This window comes from Cryptomeria japonica, chromosome 3 (assembly GCF_030272615.1).
Source record: "Cryptomeria japonica chromosome 3, Sugi_1.0, whole genome shotgun sequence".
Taxonomy (NCBI): domain Eukaryota; kingdom Viridiplantae; phylum Streptophyta; class Pinopsida; order Cupressales; family Cupressaceae; genus Cryptomeria; species Cryptomeria japonica.
The window spans coordinates 339,481,170-339,502,760 of NC_081407.1; positions in this window are offsets into that span (position 1 = coordinate 339,481,170).

The window sequence follows — 21,591 nt, forward strand, 5'->3', positions numbered from 1 at the left end:
CCCTAATCCTCCTAATGATGAAGAAGCTCTCCATGAGGTTTCTGTAGAACAACTTTCGAAATTAGATAACCAATTTGACGATTTTCACCAATGGATGTCTCATGAGTATCCCGATAGTCAAGCTCTTCCTTTAATTGAGGGTCTAAAACGTATGCTTCAAAATGATAAGAATGGAATTGATATCTTGCGTGGTATTGCACACATTGTGGATTCGAATGTGATGCCTATAAAGAGTTGCACTGAAACTTTAGGTTATACACAACCTCCCACTCAAGTCAATCATTCTATTCCTTTGACAACTTCTATTGCTAGCATACCTACCTTTACATCAAACATAATGACTACTTCTATACAAGACATTCCCCCTATGATCAATAGTCATGGGGGCAATCCTTCTTCTTCAGTTAACCCTCTTCCTTCATTTAATCCAACTTCTTCATTCATTCCTTCAATGAGTGTCCCTATTACATCTTCACCAATGAACATGGTGCAAGGGGGCAATTCATTTAACCATTCCATTCCTCCTTGTAGTGTTCCTCTTGTCCAATCATCCCCTATGATTGACTATCATAGGGTCCCACCACCTTACTCTTTACCTTCTTTCAATAACATAACACCTCCATTTCAATCCAACACATCTAATATGAATTCTTCGACTGAAGCGACCATTAACAATCTTGCACAAACTGTCTCTTCTTTACAGCAACAAATTGCCTCTATGAATCAATCTAAGTTTAGTGTGCCCACATTTGATGTTGCGAGCCCACTTTCTCTTGACATTGTTCGAGCTATCCCTCCTAAACATGTTGAAATCCCGCATTTGGAGCTTTATAATGGTAAAGGTGATCCTCTAACACATGTTAAGACTTTTCAAACAATTTGTACTGATTTTGCTTATGACCAAAGGTTGCTTGCAAAATTTTTTACTAGAACATTAAGAGATAAAGCCCTACAATGGTATTGCTCATTGCCTTCTTATTCTATTACTTCTTTTGAACAACTTGCAAATGCTTTCATTCAACAATTTCAAAACAATATAAGTCCTAAAGTTACTTTGATTGATTTAATGCATTGTAAACAAGGTGTTAAAGAAAAAGTGACTGATTTCATTGGTAGATATAAGCATTTGTATGCTCAAATTTCTTTTCCAGTGCCTGACAATGATATTCAAAGAATCTTTATTTCTAATTTGCAAAAAGATATTCGAGACAGACTTCTGTTTTCTGAGTTTACTTCTTTCCAACAGTTGTGTGCAACTCTTCACAATTATCAACTGACTGTGAGTCAAATGGAGCAATCACATCCTATGGCTCCGAGTGATAAGGGTGATAGCAGTCAACAACCATTTGGGAAGTTTAAACCGAACAGAGATTCCATCAAATTCAATGAAAACATCATCAACAACGATGTGAATGCAGCATCAGGTGTGCCTCCTATTTCTAAATTTTTCAAGAAAGAAAGAAAGTATACTCCTTTGAATGAATCATTGCATAGTATTATGAATAAGTTATTGGAACAAAATGTGCTTACTCTTCCTCCTGTACGACAAATTGATCCTGCAAAGATTACTTCACCTTATTTTGATAACAAAGCTTTTTGTCACTTTCATCGTCAGCCTGGGCATGATACTGAAAAATGTTTTTCTTTAAAGGGTAAAATTCAAGATTTGATTGATAATAATACTATCTCTGTTTCTAGAGTGAATGATAAAGGCAACACATCTATAGCTCCTCCTAACCAAAATCTTTAGATCTTTACTGATCCATTACCTTCCCATACCTCTAATGCGATTGAGACTAATGATTCCTCTTTATCATCTGATGGTCTTGTGTCTATGACTCCGAATGTGATTAACTTTGTAGAGCAGCAAGAAATCCCTAAAGAACCTTCCATCACATTTGATTCTAGTGAAACCATTAGGGCACCTGATGGTCCTTTATACATAGTTGCAAAAGTCAAGAATACGCCTTGCCGTGGAGTGCTTATTGATCCTTCGTGCATGGTTAATGTTATTACTGAAGAATTTCTTTTTACTTTGCAATTGAATCAAGTGATCTATGACAAAACAGATGTGGTTGTGAAATTATTTGATGCATTTTCTTCTTCTGCAATTGGTTCTATTACATTACCCATTGAGGTCCATAACAAATCCCTTGATGTGAGCTTTGCTATTATTCCTTCATCCGAACAATTTCGTGTGAAGCTTGGCTATCCTTGGCTATCTTCCATGAAAGCTATTGCTTCTCCTATTCACAAGTGTTTGAAATTTCCCCATAATGGTGAAATTGTTACTGTCAATCATAGTCTCTTTAAACTAGCTGAAAGAACTTCTAGCATTCCTATTGATTACTTTTGGCCTAAACAATTTCAGTCTCTTCCTCTGCGAAGCGATCATCTTTTCAAATCTTATCAAAAGTGGAAAACAGATATGATCCTATCTCTAAGTGAACCTAGAACACCTAAACTTGATATTCCTATCATTCTTGAGAAGGAAGTTCTTCCTTTGAAAGATAAAACTAATGTCTTTCCTCAAGAAGATTCCCAACCCATCCCTATGGATGTGACTATGTCTATACCTAATAAACCTTCTAAAAGTAGACCTATAACTCCTTGTCATGATGGACTTGGTCTTCTTCCTAAACCAAAAATTCCTCCTTTATATGGAGCAGTTCCTCCTCCTGCCTTTTATAGAGAAAAGAGACCTTCTTCTTCTCCTATTATCCAGCCTAAGAGACCACAACCTAAACACCCAAGTGATAAGGATGAGAACATTCCTCCTCCTTTATCTTCTTCACTTCCTACTAAGACTAGACGAAATTGTTCTACACGTGAAGGCCGACGAAAGCATCGTCTTAGAGCTCAAGCAGCTGCTTCTCAAATTTTACAATCTCCAAAAACACCTTCAACAAGCATTATTCCATTTTCTCCTCAGCCGGAAATTGAGCCTAAATCTCCTAAACATAAGATGCATGATGGTCTTGATCCTATGCGAGTTAAAGATCCTATTTTTATAAATCTTGATGATGATATAGATGAAAATGTTATTCATGATGAAAATGTTACTCCTCTTGCTTCTGATAGTGAATATGAACTTGTTGATGTTGATAACCATTTATCTAACGAATTTTCTAAAGCACTTATCCTAGCTCCTAGACAAGAAAAATGTGGCTTGGAACATGAACATAGCCCTTTTTTGGATCTTGTGATAGCTCCATCTGCTGTGTTGGATGTTCCTCCTCTAGTATGTTCCTTGCCTTCCCGAAACATTGATCAGCAAGATCGGGGGGTAGATGACGTGCTAGACTAGTTACATTAGCATAGTAGATTCTCTCCCCCTCTCTTTTCTTACTTCTTCTATATGTTATTCTCATTCTTCTATTTGTTGTCCTTAGTGTTGTCTACTTGAGGACGAAGCAAAATATTGAGATCTCTTTTGGTCTCTCTCATGTTGACTCAAAAGACACATGTGTTCCCTTCTTCTAGGTGACCTTCCTTGATTGGGGAATGAAGAACAATTATGCATACATACATATGATGTATATACATGAATTATCATACAGCATACTGACCCCGAGGAAAGCGAAGTCACCTTGTGCTTTGTGTTTTGTGTCTATTATCCTTGGGTTTATCTCACACTTGGGGGCTAAATCTTTGCGATAACGTGCTCCTTTCCCTTCTCATTTCTTATGTGTATCACTACGTTAAAACAATCACCCCCGTTGAGGCGTGTGAGATCGCTTTAACGTAGGGGGGCATACACCCTGTCTATTCCTTTAGGATACTTGAAAATTTCTTGGCTAACTTAGCTTTGCCTTGAAAATTTTTGGTATTTCTTTTGCATGACTCATAGTGAGGGAACCTTACTACTGACAGTCATGGTTCTCCCTCGTGATCTTCCCTTTTACTTTGTCAATCGAAGTCGTAAGATCCTTAGTCCACTGGGGGCTTGGTGTGTCTTGCCTCCTTGACGTGGTGAAAGTCTTTCAATGTTGTTTCCTTGTACTTTACCAGAAGTATGAGCATACATACTCCCGCTAAAGTGGGGGCTAAATGTAGCATCCTAAAATTGCGACACTTGCAATTTTGACTGCATTTCGGTCTTCACGATGGCGACGCAACACGCAACCTAAATGGAGACCCCGAAACTTGCTCACGACACCAAAAACTACATTTTTCAAGCACCCTGGCTTGAACCTCCTTGCACCCTGCTGTCCTGGGAGGTGGGACCAGAGTGCCCAGCGCCCTGGTCCCCCAGGACCATGGCGCCCAGTGCCCTAGTCCCTGGGCCTATTTTGGGCCCGTTCTCCTAAGGGGACTTCGGGTCTTTTTGTTTGCAATTTGGAAATAAACTTTCCTGGTCGCCCTAAGGTCGGGAAAATCAGTCTTTTAACCCTAATTGGCAAGTATATAAACTACAATTTTCTCTCTCATTTGACATGAAGAGGATATGTGTAAAAGCGTGGAAACTATACTCAAGCATTCCTTCTAAGTCTCCATTCAAGGCTAAGTGTTGCATTCAAGACAAGGATTCAACCATTGAAGAGGAGATCACCTACTACATGCTACATACAACATACTACATACAACAACATACAACATCTATACCTTCGCACATAAGGATACAAACATCCTTAGAACAAGGTATTAGTACTTGTTTTACATTACAGTCATTTACATTTACAGCATTTTCTCATTTCTTGGTTAATTCCAAAACTGGGGTTTGACCTAAAGGCAAACCCCTAATCCCTAACCCCCCAATCGTCTTCGCTTTTCTGTGTGTAGGTTGCAGGTACGCGGCTGAAATTGAAGATCTGGAATCCTTGTGCAGAGACGAACAGATCCCCCTTCGTTTCGCGGATTTTTCGAAGGACCGTGGTGCCGGGCACTATCGTCCTGACAACTTTTGCTCAAATTTGCAGGACAGCGCCGTATCAACATTCTATTGCTAATTCCAGGTCCGCAGCTTCATACTATATCCCTAACTCAGTTTATAAGCGAATCTTTATCACTTTCTATGCATTCCTAGCTTAATCTTCCTATCAAAATTCTTTACAAAAGAGGGTAGCCTTGCTGTCTTAGCCCCTTGAAACTCATTTAGCATCCAATCTTGCATTGTGTGGGATTGGATCTTGTGAGTTTCAACCCCTCTTTTGAATGTAAAGTCTTTCCCCTAAGTGAAAACCATCAACCCTAGCGAACCTCCCTTCTCTCTCCTCGGAGTTGGAAGAGGGGAGTGCAACTAGGGTTCGATTGTGATTTTTTGCTTTACAATATCCATCCATGCATTCCTTTCCCCCTTCAGGCAATTTGGATGCCAAGTATAAAAGTCGTAAGTCTAGCAATCCACATTTATTCAAGGATCAACATGTCCAATATAATCAACATGTCAAAACAAAGAGCAATATGATCTATAAAGAAAAAGAAATATCCAAAAGGCCACAAAGGCCCATTTCTCAAAAGCAAAAGTTAAAATCTATATGGGTTCCTAAATCCCTTGTGTTGGCCATGCACTCCAAGGAATCACAAAAGCATGAAAAATCAAAAACCATGTGGATCCCTAAGCAACTCGTTGAAGCACAAAATCCTAAAGAAACATCCAACTTGGCATCCAAAGTTGCTATTCCTCCATCCAACCCTCTCAAATTTGTTCCTCCATCACCTTCTTCATCCATTTTGGGCCCTTATGTCCCAAAATCCCAAGTTATTCCTCCATCCAAATCTCACAATCTGAGATCCATTTTTCCTCCATCAATCCACCACCCCCCAAGGTGTGTTCCAATGTTGATCTTGCCTTCATTTCCATCCAGTGAAGCCCAATTATTCCAATACCCTATCCATTATCCAATTCATATTTTCCATCCTTCGATCCCTTTGGTCCAATCCTTTGCATAAATCTTTGCCTTAGTTTCATCTCTTTTTTCCATGTCCTTATCCTCCCAACGTCTTTGAGCATACTTTTAAAGGTCATGGTTCATTTTTTTTCAAGGCTACTATCCAAAAAAAAAGACGCTTGAGTCCTTCTTCCATCCCCTATCATGTGTCCATCTTGTATTGAAAAAATCAAAAAAATCAGAAAAAAAAAAAGTGAGAAAAAAAAAGACAAAAGAAAAAAGTAAAGCAAAAATAAGTCGTCCACTGGTGAAAACCTGGCAAACAGGTGCCTTGGGCAAGTACCGTGATGAAAACCTGGAAAATAGGCGTCATGCGTAATCTATGAACTTCTTGCACACCACACTTGGGGGCAGGTTTCCTCCTACATATCCTATTGCCCTTCATTATTCTATCATACAATGTCATACTCCTCCATTATCCTTTTGTCCCTCATGTCCATTTCCTCTTTCCACCTTTGATCTTGACAAGGTTGAGGATCTTCATGAGCATCATGCATCGTATTTGCATCTTTGAGTCCATCATAGCTTTTGGTTATTTATCCATTTTCTTATTACAACCTTTCATCCATATTCCCTAGCTTATTGCAACTTTCTGCCACTATCCCTTAGCGAATCCCGACCTTCAGTCCATGTCCCTTATCCACTCTTGGTCTTGCTTATCCTATCCATATCTTATCACTATCCATACACTCTTTTTCATTCCTTGATCTTGATTTGACATAAGGATGCAAAATTTAAAACATGTTTTTCAAAAACCTCTTGACATGTCCCTCATGTTATGTCACTGCTTTACATTGTCATATCTAGTCTCTTGTCCCATCACACAATAGCCCTTGAAAATTGCATCCATATTGTATAAAAGGCCTTTTGTCTTCCCTCTATCCACCATCATTTCAGAAAGCTTATTTATTCACCTGTCATATTCCTTGCCTTGCTAGATACTGGGGGCAAAATCATAAAAATTGACAAATGTCTTGAAATAAAAACAAAAAAATTGAAAAATGTCCTGAAATAAAAACAAAAAAATTGACAAATGTCCTGAAATAAAAACAAAAAAATTGAAAAATGTCCTGAAATAAAAACAAAAAAATTGAAAAATGTCCTGAAATAAAAACAAAAAAAGTGAAAAATGTCTTGAAATAATCCAAAAAAATTGAAAAATGTCCTAAAAAAATCATTAAAAAATCAAATAATGTCCTGAAAAAATCATAAAAAAATCAAATAATGTCCTAAAATAATTCAAAAAAAAATTGAAAAATGTCCTAAAAAAATTTAAAAAAATTTAAAAATGTCCTGAAATAATTCAAATAAATTGAAAAATGTCCTGAAAAAATCCCTAAAAAATCATATAAAGTCCTAAAAAAATTGTAAAAACTCAAAAAGCATTTTGCAATAAATAACCCATCTATGCATAAGATTGATCACTGAGCATCCCTTCGACGACACGCAATCATACACTGTGCTTTAATGAAATCACGCCTTAATAGATAAACTTTTTCACTCAAACCAGACATTCAAACTGATCACAATTGTCCTATCAATCGATCAACATCAGTATCATTCATTCTTGGCACACTATCATGGGTCTTATACAGGGTGTGGTATACCCGAAACCAGACTGTGTCCTATCTTAGACGGGGTACCGCATTCCCTGAAACCAGACAGCATGATCATCCTATCAGCACTTTCAACTTTTGACAACGAAGATCAAGATGTTTGTTTGACTTGTTGAAATTAGCGAGTCTTATCATTTATTGATTTATCTTCGATCATGTTCCTATGTTGCTTGATAATGTCACTGAGTGATTTAGAGTGACCAGGATGGTTCATGGTCCCTTTCTTTTTTGTTGTGATTGTTGTTTGTCTGTGATGTGTCTGTCTTTTGCAAAAAGGGTTGCATTTCAAGCTCTGGCCTTCAATGCCATGATGCTAAACATCCATTTTTCTACATTAAAATAAAGGTTCTCACCTACAAAGTGCATTACTGAAAGCAAGTTTTTCTTCATCTCTAACTGTCCTCTATCTCATTTCTTCTTACTAACATTTCTTCCATCAATTCGGATAGTCAGTTCGGTCTAGTGCTCCAATTTCCCCAAACACATATGCTACATCTTGCATTCATTGGTTAGTACATTTGCATTATATCAAACATCACATCGAGCATCACATCAAGCATTTTATCCATTTCATATTATAAATGCATCAAAAACACATAAAAAATACATCAATACATGTTCCATAATGGTACATAAATAGTGCATAAGTCATCCATACATGGAAACTAAACATACATCATAACACATTGCATCCCATCATATAGATGCATATCATATCATATATCAAAATAATATTGGAGTACAAAATTGGACTGTCTGTCCTAAGTATGGCCCGCAGCCTGACTACATAATGTCACACTACATAATGTCATCTGTCCATCATAAGGAGCACGTACCTCTGTCACTAGGTGCTCCCTTTGTCCTCCTCATCCCTGCCATGTCTCAAGGATGATGTCCCTCCTGGTCCTAGTTATGGTGGTCTCATAGGTCCACTCACCCCCATGCTGCTCAATGACCTCCGAGAGAGTGCCCGATATGAAGCTGCTCTCTACTCTGGTGGGACTACACTCTCATTTAGTGTCCTCCAATGGCGTATCTCCTCTCTGGTCTCTACCAACATCTGTGCCATCTCCCATGCACTGGCATCCCTAATTGACCCAATATACTTAGTGACTCTCTGTTCTTCTCGCTGTGCCTGAGCTACTACTGTATCTCAAGCCTCTGTGAGTCTGGCTATCTCCGCTCTGAACTGATCCTGCTCTATCCTCAAGATGGCATTCTATCTCTCTAAAGTCGCAATGTGATCATGCTGACTCGCTATGGTAGCCCTGCACATCTCCATCTCCTCTATCCTAGCTGTCTCCGACTCTATGGGTATATCCTGCAATGACTCTTGATCGGCTGAATCTAGCTCATAATCATCATCCCCCTCATTATCATCTCCATTCTTGTCATCCCCCTCATCCTCATCCCCACCCTCATCCTCCTCGTCCTCATCATCTCCCTCCTCTCTTGTGAGTGGGAAGTCCTCTTGTCTCCTCGGTACTGGAATATCAGGATCTGTCAATGACACTGGTCGTCATCGTGCAAACCATCTCTCATACTCCTTTGTCATCCCAGCATCCTCCACATCTGATCTCCAATCCCACTGTCTCTGCTATAGCTATGTGAAGTCAGCATATGCTATGTGTGGCTGAATCATACTCCCCCACTAACTCGTCTCTCTATGAGATCGGGCAAAGTGTGTAGTCCTTCTAGGTATCCTGTCTCTCTCCAAACTGTCATTTGACTCTCTCTAGCAGGTACATCTCAATCACTCTTTGGCGATTCACTGGTCACCCAATCAGGTATCTCTCTTGTCTGCAATATGGTAGCTCATCACTATCATCTGACCATCCAAGGCAATCAAGATATGGCCTCCATGTGAACTCTTTCAGTCTGTCTAGCTCGTGTCGCCAATACAATATGTATCCGAAAGGACCCTGTCTCAGTGCTCCTCCATAACAGTACACATATGGTTGATGTGGTAATACCTATCTCTCTACAATAAGTCAACATATGGCTATGTGCTCAAATGCCCATACCTGTACAATGTGACTCGACAGCTCAAAGTCTACACTCCTTGATATGCTATTTGATGCAACTGAAAATATAGCATAGCTAGTACACATGGTCCCCATGAGTACATCATCCCCTCTGTCACCATCCGCTCTAGCACTCTTCCCCATCCAATCGAGAATCCATGTCCTCGTTTGTCTCCTGCTAATAGGCATGCTATAACCACGGCTATCACCACATATCGCTGATCATACTCTGATGCCATGGTCTCCCAGCCAATCTCCCTCTCTACGATATCCAAATCATCTGCGTCACACTCAAATAATCTGCACAATGCATCTCTCCCTATCACTAGGTCATACTCTATCATCTCTCCATGAATCGAAATACGGAGGATACGCCATACATCCTCTAGTGTCACCGCCACCTCTCCAGTTGCCAGATGGAATGAGGAGGTCTCTGAATGCCATCGCTCTGCCAATGTGGTCAGTAGTCTTGTGTTTGCCCTAATCTCAGGCATGAATGTGATATATTATATCCCCAAGTCCTGCTAAGGTATCTCTATCCGTGCTTCTGAATCTATGTCGTAACATGAAGCAGTCAGGTCGGTTCTCCCGCGTGATCAATGGATACTGTCGACTCTGCATCGCAATTGGGGCATATTTTGTCAGTTTTAGGGTTTGCTCCTACAAGTTGCATTTCCTCATTTCATCCACAAATCAGGGTGTTTCTAATCTCTTTTGACCTATCCTACCCTTATCCTCCCTTTTTTCGGCTCATTCATATGCCATTTTTGACTAAATTAGGGTTCACAATGCACAACTGCGCCTGTGTGATAAGTCCTATGCCTATGTAACACAACCTGTGCCTGTGTCCCCTACACAATCATAGAAGACCCTACACAAGCACAGAATTCACCCTACACAAGTGCAGAAGTCAGTTTCTGCATTTCCTGTGGGCCCCGCAATGTCCCGCAAGCCAATCAAATTCATAAAATTGAAAATATGGGTTTTCAAGATACATACCGCTGCTCCCACGTCGTCTAATCATCTGTACATGCGTACATGTTCTCTGAGGTGATCTGCCCTTGGAATGTTCGCCATCTCTCTGCATGTGTCCTTTTCCAGAGCAACAAATTCTCCTCTTTGGCTAGTGCAAATGAGCAATTTTCCTTCTCCTTGTCTCATTTATAGATCTTTGTCAGTGCATAGATGGACATGCACTCTCTCCATCTCATGTTGGTCGCTGCCTTTTGCACCTTCAATTTCTTGTCATTTGTGCATCCGATCCACAATTTTCAGTCTGTTAGATCCTATCATTTTTATCAATCAATTGGCCTCTTTTCTGGATGTTTTCGGCCAATTCCTCAAGGGGGCATGCATGTGTCATTGTCAGTGTCTGGGGCATTTTCAGTATTGTTCTTTGAAACAACGCTTAAAATTGCATTGTCTTAAAGAGGGGCAAAATTTAGACGTCTAAAAATGGTCAATGCTTGCGGAGTCATACTTTAACATTTGCGCATTGCCTTATTTTAGGGTTTTTGCATTGCATTAACATTTCTCCTATGATTCGCACTTGGTCTTTATCATTTGCGAGCATCGAGTCCTTCTACTGCATTCTTCATTTATCTCACTCTCGAATTTGGTCTTGTCGACAATAATCTTTAGTCATGATTTTGGTCAATCTTATCTTGTCGCATCAATGTGCATGCTAATTTGTCATCATTTTGGACATCGTCAATCCTAATTAGGGTTTTGTCCTCTTATCAATCTTGTCATCTGGCGATCAATTTGTCATCGATCCTTGTCATTTTCAATCTTGTCGTTTTGTGATCGATTTGTCATCGATCATTATCATGTTCAATCTTGTCATTTTGCGATTGATTTGTCATCAATCGTTGTCCTTGTCAATCTCGTCAATTTTGTGATCGATTTGACATCAATCGTCGTCGTCTTCTCAATCATGTCAATTTGGATCAATTAGTCATTGTTCCTCATCAATTGGTACATTTATCAATCAAATCATTTGTCAGCATTGGTCCTTTGTCAGTTAGAATCATGATCAAATCAAATCGATATCAATTATCCTTTGTCAAGACCTAATTGTCATTCTTGCATTTTCTAATTCATCTTCTAGGGTTTCATGATTTATTCATTTAACCTTGTTTGTCATTTCTCCCTCTGGGTTAAATAATTTATTTATTTATCCTAGGTCTTCTCATCACAATTAAATGTTTATTTAATTGGCTAACTAATTCTTCCCTCTTTGTGAATTAATTAATAAATGAAAAATTGTTTATTAATTCACTTAATTCCTAATTTCCTCATTTTCTAAATTTCTTAATTCCTAATTTCCTCAATTTTCTAATTTCCTAATTTCTAATTCATCTAATTTCATTTCTCTCCTATATTTCTCCTAATTTCATGGGAATGACATTTCAATCTTGTCATAATTTGTCATAATTGTCAATCAATCAATTTTGACATAGAAATTTGTCATAATTTTGTCAAAATTATCAATCAATCAATTTTGCATAGAAAGTGCAAATTTGTCATAATTTGTCATGTTTGTCATTCTTGATTTGCAATTTCCATTCGAATCAAATTCATGCTAATCTTGTCTTTTCTCCAATTTGTCTATAAATTGGATGGATTTCTTCAACGCTGATCCCTGATCCCTGATCCCTGGTCAAATCAATCATGCTTCTAGTATTCTTGCGCTACTTGTCAATCTTGCTTTCACATTAGGTTTATGCATTTGAAGGTGAGATCGACAAACAAAAGCTATTTGAAGGAGAAAGAAGGACAATGGAGCCACATGAAGGAGACATTCAAGTTTGCAATGGTTTGCGTTTGAATTGATGTCTTGTTTTCATTTCTTTATTAAGTGTTTTTAGGATTGTTATCACTGCATTTGAGTTTCCATGATTGAACTAGGCTATTGTTTACATTGCTTTGATGATTCCACATTTTCTAGCTACAGGAATAATGCATCAAGTCAAATTATAGGAGATAAGGATGATCCAGTGATGACAAGGAACAAACTAAGACAAAACACATGTCTGATATCTGAATTTGAACCTAGAATAGTAAAAGAGGCATTTAACAATGAAGATTGGGTAAATGCTATGACAGAAGAGATTGATCAAATCAAGAAGAATGACACATGGACATTGGTCCCAAGACCGAAGGGCAAAAATGTAATTGGTACAAAGTGGATTTTCAGAAACAAGTTAAATGAAAAAGGTGAGGTCATTTGAAATAAAGAAAGACTAGTTTGCAAAGGATATGCTCAAGAAGAAGGAATTGATTATGGCGAGACCTTTGCACCTATGGCAAGACTTGACGGAGTAAGAATATTGTTGGCATATGTTGCTTTCAAAAATTTCAAGGTATATCAAATGGATGTCAAATCTGCATTTCTGAATGGTATATTACAAGAAGAAGTTTATATTGAACAACCTGAAGGATTTGTTGAAGACAAGAATAAAGATCAGGTATGTAAATTGAACAAAGCATTATATGGTTTGAAACAAGCACCTAGAGCATGGTATGAGAGATTGCACTCTTATTTGATCAAGATTGGTTTTATAAGAACAAGTGAAAATAGCAACATGTACATGAAGAGTGATGAAGACAATGGAATACTGATCTCAACCACATTTGTTGATGACATTATATTTTGTGGGAATGATTCTCTATGCAAAAAATTTGGTAATGAAGTTTGCAAAGAATTTGAGATGTCACTAATCGGTGAGATAAAGTATTTTATAGGTTTATAGATACTACAAATGAAAGATGAGATTTTCATTACTCAATCCAAGTACATAAAGGAAATCTTGAAGAAATTTGGAATGGAGGACTCAAAACCAGTAAGTACTCTTATGACTACCAATTGTAAATTATCAAAGAATGATGAATCTGTATCTGTTGATGAGACACTTTACCAATCCATGATTGGAAAGTTATAATATGCTGTTTATAGCAGACTAGATATAGCACATGCAGTAGGTATAGTTGCAATATTTTCTGCAGATCCCAACAAAACACATATGACAACAATCAAGAGAATTTTCAGATACCTGAGAGGCACCAAAGACTATGGCTTAGTATATCAGAAGGGAAATGATTTTGATTTAAAAGTGTATATTGATGCTATTTGGGTAGGCAACATTGATGATAGGAAAAGCACAAGTGGAGGAGCTTTCTTTTTAGGAGAAAGATTAGTGAGTTGGCTTAGCAAGAAACAAGGATGTGTATCACCGTCAACAACAGAAGTAGAATATGTTGCTACAACATTGAACTGCACTAATATAGCATGGATCAAACAACTATTGGAAGGCATAAATGAGAAAGTTACCAAGCCAGTAACTATATTTTGTGATAATACTAGTGCCATTAACATTTCAAAGAATCCTGTAATGCACTCTAAGACAAAGCACATCTCTATCAAATATCATTATCTTAGAGAAGAAGCTCAAGAGAAGAAAGTGGTGTTGGAATAAGTTAGCACAAAGGAACAAATAGTAGATATCTTCACCAAGCCACTGCCAAGGGACACTTTTGAGTATCTCAGAAGCAAGTTAGGGTCCTACCCCTATCTTCTACTCACTGACAGTGTTCGGTGAAAGCATCAATTCGATGAATCTACAGAATATTATGTGTGGATAGATGCTTATTTACACACTTAAGGAGGTTTTCTAAAGGTGTGCAGAAACCAAATACTGAAAATAGGAATTGAAGACACAATGCTTTGACCGAGACTGAGTTGATACATAACAGCAAGGAATTCACTTCTCAGCGGAAGAAATCATGTTTTAGTTCTTTTACTTTTTGCCATTGTTGTCAAAGGGGGAGAAGACTATTGTATGGGGGAGAAGACTGATGATAGGGGGAGAGCATTTTAAAATCTCACAGCAATCTGAATCCAAATCAATAAGGTTAAATCGATTGGTTTTGCCATCAATGCCAAAGGGGGAGATTGTTGGCATTCCAATTACAATGAGAGATTGTTGGCATTTCAATAAGGATATTGAGAAGGTTGTTGATGATTATGGATATAACTGATTAAGGATGTTTACTCTCTTAATATTATTATTTTGTCATTGATGTCAAGAAATTGATTTTCTAATTTAGTATGATGTTGCCATATCTTAAGAAGTATGATTTGATGAGTATTAAGATGTCGGTAAAAGACACAGAAAGAATGTGATGAATAAGGGGAGAAATAAGTTATTCAGTGGGCAACTATTACCAAGTTAGACAATGATGAGATCATGATGTTTAGATTGTTTTGATATCCTACATATGTTATTGATTGTAAGTTTAATACTATACTACATTACCGAGCAAAGAACCTAGTCGGTAAACCCTAAGGTTATCGCTATTGGTTAATGAAGGCGGAATGTCTACTGAGTGAAGTTTAATATTTACCAAGTTGCAACTGAGCTGTAACAAAATGCATTAAATGATTAAAAGCATTAGTTAATGAAGGAAGCTGATGAGCTAGAATTGATTAAATGATTGGTAAGCCGTGCATGAAGTTTGTTAAAAAATCTATGGCAATGAAAGATCGGCAGGAAAATCTATAGCTCAGATTGAACCGCATTACCTTAGCACAAGTTCCAAGAAATGTATGCAAGTTCCTAGGTGAGGTAAAGCATTTTTAGATCGAAGGATGCATTGAACCTAGTCAAGTTTTGAAGATCTAATGGCTATGATTGATCATGGGAAATGTGATCAAGGAGATTTAGCGGTTAGCAAATTGTTTATAGATAAGGAATTGTTGATAAACAATGTATGTGGGCAAGTGTAAGCACAAGGATGCTACATAGTGATTACTGAGCACAGAAGCTTGAAGACCTGTTTGATTAATAGAGTATAGAGCCCAGCAGAGGGACAAGATAAGTCCTATGACTAGATTGTATTGACTAAATAAGAATCTGCTTTAGCATTTTAGATGTGAAGTTGCAGATATATTTTTATTACTGTTATTTTGTGAAGTGACAGAAAATCTCTTAACTGAGTGGACTTAACAGTCTTATTTGTAAAACCCTCTAGCAAGGTGACATTCTAGTTGAGTGTTTGAAATCCTTTAACAAGGTCACTTCTAACAAAGTGAAGATCCTAAAATATCTGAGGGAAATCCCTTAACCGGGTCACATCTAGCAATGTGTTTGTAATCTTTAACAGGATTTTCTTTTAACAAAGCATACTCTAGAAGAGTATATTTCTTAGTGGCTCCGAAATCCCACAATGGTTTTTCCCTATTTGGGTTCCATCAATAGGGGTGAAAGTCAGGAAATCCAAATACCCAGTAGGATTAGGTTTCATGAGAACATGTTTAAGGTTTGTTTTGGCATGTATATGGCACACAAGTGGGTATAGGATAGGTTTTGGTGCATCTATGGTTGATGATACATTTTTAGTAGGCAAAAATGTGTGTATGGGTTTTGGATGCATTTAACGTTAGAAGTTGTGTCGATGGTGGCTAAAGATGCACATGTGGATAATAGCATATATATGCAATGAAGTGCATATGTGATTAGAAAAAAATATATATGATAGGTAAAAAATGCATATTTGGAAAAGGTGATAAAGATAAGGTGCTAAAGCTGCAAATTTGATGTAAAGATGCAATTGATAAGGATACTTGTTGGATTGATAGAATCAGACATTTGCCCCAATGTGATTAGCTCATTAAGTTGTTGCTGATGTAGTACGTGTTATGATTGCAGATTGATTTTATATCATTTGAGACACAAGAGATATTCCTCAATACGTAGCGGTTGAGACATGAGATGAATAATATAGACCATATTGTCCTTGGTGATATTGGGTTATGGAATGCAATATTTATGCCCAAGATTAGGGTAAACCTAGGGATGCTTTCTAAACTAGCCAAGAGATGGTATAGTGAGACCAGTTCACCTCACTTATGAATGGGAGAGATGTCTTTTATCTTAGAGGATGTATGGTAGATACTATGGATTTAGATAGTAGGGGAGCTTGTGGTATATGATAGGGATGGAGACACAACTGCTCTATGTTGAGCATTCAGGGATAATGACTTGCATATTCAGGGAGGATATGTTAGCTCTAGATTGAGATGTAGACATATGGCAAGGTCCTTCCAACAATTTTTAGTGGGATTATCGCCCGAGTTACCTCTATCTAGATAGGATAATTCATGGATTGTTAGTCAGCTAAGGTTAGGCCTTGGAGATGATGATCACACATTGTACTCAGTTTGCACCAGGTTCATGCTTATTAGCTCTTTTGTATCATGATTTGCACTAGTTTATATACATGGGTGGGTGCAAATTATTGATTGGAGTGACACTTCTACACATTTGGGCCTATAAGAATATTGCAATTTTGACACTAGTATGTATGGGGTTCTGAGGAGCGAGACAACCATATATGTTCATGTAAAATATTATTACTTCCTAGCCCAAGTTGGGAAAGATGGAGTACTGGTGACATATCATAGATGACATTGTTGTAGTTATTACAAGACCATACTTAGACCATGAGGACTAGGAGGATGATGATGTAGAACTATTTTTTTTGTTTCTAGACTTAGTTTTTGATCAAGTGCACACTCAATATATCATTGAGTGCCATCTACTAGGTAGAGTCTTGAGATAGTTTCAGCAAGTACAGGGTCAGCCATAGGGTTTGTATAATTTGCGTGGACATGCAGAGATATCCCTCATTGGGTCTTTTATTATCATATGATGTAGATATTATAGAGTTTCAAGCCTTGGTTCCATTATAGTGGGATATACATAAGGACATTGTAGTTGCAGGCATAACATTGGGTTTTGAGGCTTGATTTACAACACATGCCTTTTCATGGTTGATAGGCCAAGGAGAGATGCATCCAAAAATTGATGAGGACACTAAGGGAGAGGGACACCATTCAAGGAGGAAAAGATGAAGGAGAGGAGGATATAGAGGTAGGGGGAGATGTGATGGATAGGGAGGAGATGGAGGAGGAGGAGATGATGCAGTAGCTACACCATTACCTCCTAGGATTTTGAGAGGGAGAGGTGGACAACCCCGACCAAGTCTTTGGCGATAGATACAAGGTTAGGGAAAGGTACATTAATAGGAAGGTTAGGTAGAGCCATAGGATAGGGCTCCACAAGCATAGGTAGGAAGGTATGGATAGGTATCTACCTTATAGGCACAAATTTAGGCTAGAGATACATATATTGGGACACTGCAGGGCTTTATTGCTACTCAAGATATAGAGGTTACCTATTTGAGCTATCACGATCATGACTTGACTATGGAGAGGGATATAGCTAGGTTGTGGAGACCTTTGAGCAGGCTAGAGCAGCGCAACAGGGAGATGTGGTGGGGAGTATGGACTTTTGACTCTATTCTGGACTAGAGATTTCATACTAGAGATGTTTATACGAGTCAATGGTGCCTTTAGGAAAATGGGATAAAAAATTTCAAAAGAATTCCTATGGGAGGTCATGAAGATTGAGGATTGAGAGTGTAGTGGTTATGTGGCCAATGTGAGCACAAGTAGCACCATCATTAAGATCAAGAGGTGTAGGACCTTTGATTACTCAAAGACCACCAAGACCAACATTTTTTAAGGGTGGGATCTCATCATAGCTCCATCTAGTCCTAATGTATCAATTTTTGTATCATTTGTGTATGATGTGTAGACACTTAGGGACATGAATTTGAGGCTCCTGGTAGCCATTTCTGATTTATGACATCAATGCATGACAAATTATATTTTGATTATATATGAGATTACTTTATTCCTTGTAGTGCCTATATTCTTTCATTCTTATGTGGTGGCTTTCTATGACGTTCATGGATGCACTTATGTTCTATATGATTCTATGACATGATGTTCTTAAGATGCTATGATTTATATGATGTGATACATTCATAGTACTATGTGCTACAATTATGACTTATGTGTTACGATCCTATGTACTATGGATAGATGCATTTATGATGTTTCTACATTTTTCTTATCTATGATGTATGTATGAATCTATGATACATGATGTTATGTGATGGATTATGATATCTATGATTATGGGCTTGCCTATTGTGGATGCACAATGGGATACTATATGAGATGTTTTATATGATATGTTGTACTAACATGTGGTGATGTAGGATGGTGTCTAATGCAATGCATGCTCCTATAATTTTTGTTGTGTCAACATACTCAGTTGATCAATGTGGGACTACCAATATGAGGCGGGTGAAAGATGATCAATTGGCCATATAAGGAGTGAGGAAGGATTGATGAAGGAATAAGGGGTAAATGATTGATGAGATTTTGTGTGAATTTTAAAGTACTTATATTATCATCAAAATTATTATGGCGACTATTTGGATATGAGTTAGACTTAGAAAATCCAAATACCATTTACATGGAGAGAAAACATTCACAAAAAAGGAATGCCCTTTTTAACAGAAGAATCATAGGTGCTCTATGATAAAGGACCATCATATCTCTGGACAAGGCATAGTATTACTAGAGAACACACCATAAGCAACAAGCATATGAGCATGGCCCATCCTACCCACTCTAATTTGTCAAAATTCTTGAGTAGCATAGTAAGCATGTCACAAAACAAAATATAAAATAAAAGTAAAAAACCAAACCAACAACTAATGAAATCCTCATGCCTCAAATGTGAGAAATATTTCTTGCAATAGTTTAGACTTGGTCTGATTTTGATAATATCTTAATAAAGGACAAATACTATTTAGGCAAACAAGATTGTCAATTATGGTAAGCTTTGGTATTGATGGAAAGGTAGATTTGGTCAAAACACATTGCTATGTAGTTTCATCTAAAAGTCTCTTGATCCACTAAATATGTGCTTTATTGTAAAAAAAGATAGAAACTGATTGCAGATCATCAATACAAGTATAATTTTATTGTGGATTGTGGGTGTGAGAAAGAAGATAGAAAAGTGAAAATCCTCTAAACATGTGATGCCAAGGATCCAATTCCATCTCTAGTTTAAGGATATGCCTCCAACTAGGGATAAGAACTGACTATTATGGGTGAAGATAGGTCACAAAAGGATTTGATTATGGAAGGTGATGAGATTGGTAAAACAATAACAAGGTATGATGGGAATGGAAGGTTTATTATAGAGTGAGAATGTGAGTGCAAAGTGGTAAAATGATGTAGAATCTTGAAGGAAAGAGAAGCAATCTCTACACATTGTGTCGGTTTCCCAATTTTTACCATGGTAATTGCCCAAGGCACCACCAAAGTGGTTTTCATCATTGGACGAATTTATTTCTCTTTACTTTTTTCAATTTTATGGTTGGTTTTTATTTTTTAAATTTTTTGATTACTCAAAGGGTTCTCTTAAGAGATGACTGTGAAACTTGCAAAGGTGCATACTATTGATAGGATCCTCGAGCGATTCACCTTTGGGGGTAGATAACTGACATTCTCTATAATTGTAGAGTATAGCAACAATGTAAGGGACTAGCTAGTTGGGTTTGAATGTTCCCTTCTTCTCTCGATCCTACTAATTCCTCATATTTTCTTTAAGGAGAAAATCATGTACTTCAAATGTAAATGCCTTAATTCTATGATTGTAGCTACAAAAAATACATTGTTGATATGTTCTAAGGTGATTGCAAGTCTTTTGTTGGCACTCTACAAATAACTCAAGATATTGAAGTCGGGAGAATTGATATTCCTCATCACTGATAAGATTGTGCAACGAGACTCACAAGTATGGTAACTTGAAGTCAATGGGTAATATGGCTTCAATGTTGTAGACACGTGAATATGGTGTGGTTCTAGTGGGAGTGAAAACACTTGTGTGGTAGGCACACAAGGATGTATTTAGTTGTATGTGCCTGTCATGACCAATGCCATTGACATGTTCTTAAGGATTTTTAGAATTGTTTTATTGGAAACCTCAACTTGACCATTTCCTTGCAGATAATATGGCATGAAAAAGTGGTGTTGGATATGGAACTTATCATAGAATTCATGAACACCCTAAATTTTTAAAGGATGCCCATTATCTATGATGATGGAGAGAGGAACAACATATAGACATATATTATAGTTAAGGATAAATGTGGTGATCTACTTGTTGGTGGCTTGTGTGAGGGGAAAGACTTCAATTCACTTTGTGACATACTCAATGGTGTTGATGATGGATTTACGGCTTTTGAAAGAGGGAGGGTTAATCTTAACTACAAGATCAAGTTGCCATTGACAATATGGCCAAGGTGCTGTGATTAGCTATAAATCCTATGTTGGTGCATGTATTGAGTCTTTGTATATCTAACACTTCTTGCATTTCTTGACAAATTGATAGGCATATTTTTCTGAATGGTAGGCTACTAAGAACCAAAAATCATCAGTTTCTTAGCCAATGTTGGATTACTAGAGTGATCCCTATATATACCCTCATGGAGCTCATCTAATGTGGTTTGGAATTCCTCAAAATCTAGGCATCTCAGGAGAGTATCATTGAGACCTCTACAATAAAGGGTGTTGGTGATTATTTCATAGCAAGCAGTTTGACAGATGAAGGTATAAAATTTATTATTGGAAAGGTTGAGAAGAAGAATGTTGTTGTGAAGATAGGTATATATGTCACCATACTAGAGAGAATAAGAACCAATGACACACACCATCTTGGATAGAGGGATCTTATATGCGGGGAACACAAGATTATCTACCAAGAACTCACAGTAGGTTGTGTTTTGTGGCACATCTATAAGAGAAGTAATGGTGGCCATGACATCAGTAGCTCTATTATTGTCCCTTGGTATCTACTCAAATGTGATTTTTGTAGACTATTTCTTGAAGTCGTTGACCATCTTCTTATAAGGAATGTACTTAGTATCTTTGTTTGATAATCATTTTTTTTCTTTCAAATTATCAGTTGGGAATCACCAAAGACCTGGTGCTCTTGAATTATCCACCAAATAATGATCTCATCTTATAGCAATTACCTCAAACTCTACTATATTTTTTGTACAAGGTAAGGACAATTTGTACGATTTTGAATGAAATTTCCTTGTGTGACAAAAAGGATTCCTCCTCTTGCTCCA